This window comes from Tachyglossus aculeatus, chromosome 6 (assembly GCF_015852505.1).
Source record: "Tachyglossus aculeatus isolate mTacAcu1 chromosome 6, mTacAcu1.pri, whole genome shotgun sequence".
NCBI lineage: Eukaryota > Metazoa > Chordata > Mammalia > Monotremata > Tachyglossidae > Tachyglossus > Tachyglossus aculeatus.
In genome coordinates this window covers 44616813-44622336 of record NC_052071.1, presented here as the reverse complement: position 1 = coordinate 44622336, position 5524 = coordinate 44616813, and positions in this window count along the sequence as shown.

Sequence of the window (5524 nt, the reverse complement as noted above, 5' to 3'; positions counted from 1 at the left end):
TTTTCTTCAGATCTGACAGAGAAGAACAAGAAGACGGGTGTGACGTTGAGCTCGGAGGAGGAAAACCTGTAGCTAATCATTTAATCATCCCAGACTGAGTCCCCCTCTTTTCCTCTGCTCCTCCCCAACTCCCCATCACTCCCACTCCCTCCCTCTGCCCTACCTCCTTCCCCTCCCCACAGCATTTTTGTATTTTTGTACATATTTATTAGTCTATTTATTCTATTAATGATGTGCATATATCTATAATTCTATTTATCTATTTTGATGGTGTTTTATTATGTTGTCTGTCTCCCCCTTCTAGACTGTGAGCCCATCATTGGGTAGGGACTGTCTCTATCTGTTGCTGAATTGTACGTTCCAAGCATTTAGTACAGTGCTCTGCACACAGCAAGTGCTCAATAAATATGATTGAATGAATGAGTGAATGAATGAATGAATATCACTAGCTCCAATTGTATCACCAGAATGGCACCTCAGGGGTCAGTCAGTCAGTCCATGGTATTTGTTGAGCGCTTACTGTGTGCAGAGCACTGTAATAAGCTCTAGGGAGAGAAACATAAAACAATCTAACAGATATATTCCCTGCCCACAGTGAGCTTACAGTCTAGAGCACTTAGAACAGTGTTTGGCACATAGAACCCTTTAAACAAGTACTATCATTATTAGAAGGGGAGACATTCATGTGAATAAATAAATTACAGAGGAGTACATAAGTGCAGTGGGACTGGGGTGGGTGGGAGTGATGAATAAAGGGAGCAAGTCAGGGAGATGTAGAAGGGAGATGAAGAAAAGGAAAAGAGGGCTTAGTCAGGGGAGGCCTTTGGGGGAGATATGCCTTTGGTAAGGCTTCAAAAGTGGGGAAAGTTAGTGTCTGTCAGATATGAAGAGGGAGGGCATTCCAAGAGACAGAGGCTGAAGGTGAGATAGGCATGTTAGTAAGGGGTGTTATCAAACATTTGACTCCACCTTGTAGGTTGTAAGCTCCTTGAGGACAGGGATAACATTGTACGGGGATGGTATAGGAATGGTGTCATAATTTTCCAAGCACTTAGTACAGTGCAGAGAACACAGAACCACTTAAGAAATATCACCGAGTGACTAAACTCTCTGAGGGTCATAGTCCTGCTGTCTTTCAGGACCACAGGGCTGGAGTTGGGAGTAACACTAGCATAGGAAGAGTGGGCAGGGATGGAGCAAAGCTATTTTAGGCACCCTAAGGAAAAGAAACCCCTCTCAGGGCTGCACCTGGAGAGTTTCCAGTACTCCAGCAGTCTCGACTATGAGAGGGAGAGTCAAGGAGAGGCGTATCCATTCCATCCCTAGCTTGGGCAGTGGCTAGAGAGTGGAAGACGATCTGCTACAAGTCAAATCTCTCTAGTGCCAGGCAGGAGCAGCATGGGAAAGAGTCGAGGGCAGAGACTCGAGTTAACTGTGAGGAAGGAGGCAATGGTCAACTATTTCTGGATTTTTACCAAACTCGAGGGAAATCTCTAGGGTTACGCTACCAGAATGATTGCAGATGGAGGTGGGGCTTTCTGGGAGAAATGTGTCTATGACATTGCTATGGGTTGGAGATGACTCAACGGCATAAGACAAGACAAGGAAAAGAGAAGGAACCTAGAAGAAATCTATTTTGGCTTTTAGCTGTCAAACATGTTAAGTCAAGCTCTAGGTTCCTGATCAATATGCTTGTCTTTACTGTCTGATTTCTCTTTTTAAGCATTAACTTTGCCTGTCTACTCTAGTCAATCTGCCTTTAACTTCCTTTCACATTTCACATTTCTCGATATTTATTTAGATACATTTTTGTCTCACCCACTAGATTGTAGGGTCCTTGTGTCTACCCGTTCTGTTTAATTGTACTCTCCTAAGTGCTTAATAATGATAATGATGATAATAATAATGATAGTAATAGTACTTAAATACTTACTATGTGCCAAGCACTGTAGTAGGTACTGGGTTAGCTACACTATAAGTAGACTGGACAGAGTCCCTGACCCACATGGGGCTCATAGTCTGAGGTGCAGGGAAAACAGGTACCCTGTCCCTATTTTTACAGTTGAGGAAACTGAGTCACAGAGAAGGTCACAGAACGGTTAAATGGTGGAACTGGGTTTAAAACCTAGCTCTTCTGAGCCACAGGCCCATGCTTTTTTCACTAGACCATGCTGCTTCTCAGCTGTTCAAAAACATGTGCTCATATGTTTTGGATAGACTGTGACAACAGAATTAGGGAACATTCTTCCCACAATACAATTCTGTTTCACTGTAGCACAATGCAGGGGCCATGACACTGGACACAAGGTGAATGCTATAGGCCACGTTATCCTGATCCTGGGATTCTGCAGGACTGCCATCCAACATTTTAGAAGTCACCCATGCATTTCTCTTCTTGCTCTTTTAGCTCTGCCACTGCCATTTTCCCTCGTAATATGTTGCATATCCCATTAATCCCATTTTTCCAATATTTTTGAAAGTTCCTTGAGAAAAAGGACTTTGACTTTTAAGACTGCAAACCCTGGGTGGGAGAGAGACTGTGTAATAGTAATAGTGTTTATCAAGAGCTTGCTTTATGCAGAACACTATAATAATAATAATGGTGGTATTTGTTAAGTGCTTACTATGTGCAAAGCACTGTTCTAAGCGCTGGGGGGGATACAAGGTGATCAGGTTGTCCCACATGGGGCTCACACTCTTAATCCCCATTTTATAGATGAGGTAACTGAGGCCCAGAGAAGTGAAGTGACTTGCCCAAAGTCACACAGCTGACAATTGGCGTAGCTGGGGTTTGAACCCATGACCTCTGACTCCAAAGCCCAGGCTCTTTCCACTGAGCCATGCTGTAAGCACTCGGGGAGAACACAAAGGGTGGAAATTAGACATGGTTCCTGTCCCTTGGGGGACTGGGGATGAGGAAGGTCTCCAATCTGATTGTTTTATATCAATCCCAGCCTCTAGAACAGTTCTTCTCAGATGTTAAACACTGAGTAAACACACTGATGATTATTTCCTAACTTCCCCCAGTGACCAGGACAGAACTCTGAACTCATCTGAACGTTCTGACGAATGAATAAATGATAGAATGAACGAATGAATAAATGGAAAGAGTCATAGAGCTTGATGATCTCTGATTTCAGCCATCTTTGAATCCAATCTTTTGATTTTAATGGTACTCGTTAAGCACTTACTATGTGCCAGGTATTGTACGAAGTGCTGGTAGATACAAAATAATTAAGTTGGACACAGTCTCTGTTCCACATGGAGCTCATAGTCTAAGTAGGAGAGAGTATATTTAACATCCATTGTACAGATAAAGTAACTGAGGTGCAGGGAAGTTGCGACCCATCCAAGGTCACACAACAGATGAGTAGCAGATCTGAGATTAGAACGCAAGTCCTCAGACTTCCAAGCCAATACCCTCCCGGATCCCTCTAAAATAAACAAACTACAACAAAAAATTAGCAGATAGTGAGTTCAGGGGAACCACCTACAGCAATGTAAGTCAAATATGCTCCTCATATAGCCACATTACAGACGGCATACAGTCTTAGGATGAGCCTGTCAATCAGATGAATATCATTAGAAATGGTAGAAACCCTGTTAGTCAGTCTCTGGCTTGGACTTCTCAAAACTAGACATCTTCACTAGTCTTGAGAACTGAGTGGAGTGGCATCTTATTGTCTCCTTCTTATAGATGAGAAAACAAATGAGAAAACTGAATTCTCCCTAATAATTTCAAATTCTTTGAGACATTTCGTTTCATAACATTCAGCGCATCACTGTAAAATCTGGGCAGCTTCCGTGACTTGCTTGGAATCTAACCAAACTGATGACCATTCACCTTGGTTAGTGTCCAAGGCCAGGTCAGTTTTGGCCGAAGACTCTTGGCGGGATGGAAGAGGGAAGGAAAAAAGTTGTGTCCAGGGTGATCTGGACCTGAGTGGCCGCGTCATCCCAAATCCCAAGTATTTCAGGGAAACCAGTTTGGCTTCATGTATTCTGGGGATTCTGGCTGTTCACTTTGTGACATTTTATTCCTTCCTTTTATTCCTTCCTGCCAACTGGAAAACTGGCTGTCTCCAATCCCATACCTCATTTATTTTCTGAATTCAATCTCTGCTGGAAGTGTCTGACCAGTGATACCTGCAGACTAGGGAGCCTGGAATTCCAGTGCTTAGAACAGAGCTTGGCACATAGTAAGCACTTAACAAATACCATCATTATCATTATTATTATTAGAGCATGGGCTCGGGAGTCAGAAGGACCTGGGTTCTTATCCCGGTTCCACCACTTGCCTGCTGTGTGTCCTTGGACAACTCACTTAACTTCTCTGTGCCTCAGTTCCCTCATCTGTAAAATGGGGGAGTAAAACTGTGAGCCCCATGTGGGACATTGACTACGTCCAATCTGATTAGCTTGTATCTATCCCATCACTTAGTGCAGTGCCTGGCACATAGTAAGCACTTAACAATGCCATTGAAGCAAAACAAAGCAAAAATTTCAGCTCTTATCAGGGGCCTCTGCTAGATGACAGCAGTTCTCAGGAAAAGCCCCCACCTAGCTTCACCTAGTTTAAAATAAGAGGCATAGTGACCAGCACTTAGAACAGTATACGCTTAACAAATACCATAAAAAAGTGTGTCCTGAGGGAACTTGGGCAAGTCTATTAACTTCTCTGGGGCCTCAGTTTCCTCATCTGTAAAATGGGAAATAAGCACATGTATTCCCTCTTAGACTGTTGGCCCTGTTAGCGCTTGGGAGCGTACAATATAACAACAGCCTACGTCTGATCAGATTTGCTAATGACTATCCCAGGGCTTTGCAGAATCCTTGTCTAGGAGCACTTAATGAAAGCCATGACCCAGAAAATCATTGTTTAACTGATCTAGCTAAACCAACACTGCATTATAAACGACAAAGCAAAAGTAGATCTTGGTAGATTCATTTGCTAATAGTCCCCCTTCACATTGCCTATATATATGAATCTGTACCTTCGGCACACTTGATATTCACTCCATCCTCAGCTTCACAGCACTAGTGAACATATCTGCAATTTATTTTAATGTCTGTTGCACATCTAGGCTGTAAGCTCCTTGTGCTTAGGGAATGTGATTACCTACCATTGCATTTTACTCTCCTAGGCATTTAGCACAGTGCTCAGCACATAGAATGTGTTCAATAAACACCACTGATTGATTGATTGATTTATATGAGGAGTGACTCATTAGAAGGCTGAGCTCCAACTCATCTAGGCACATTCCTTTACTTCTTTTTAAAAGCATCATTTACCATCTTGTTTTTTGCAGACTAGAGATTCTGGTATAAACTGCCCATCATTTTACTCACCATCAGTATTTATTGAGTTTCTGCATGTGTTAGGTGCTTGGAAATCTGCAATATTAGTGGAAAAGATGGCCCCTGCCCTGAAGGAGCATTAAGACAAAAGCTTACATTTTACAGAATACCCAGAAAAAGCCAAGTGTGCTAATTGATTAATTTACTAGTCCCCAGAAGATGCCAT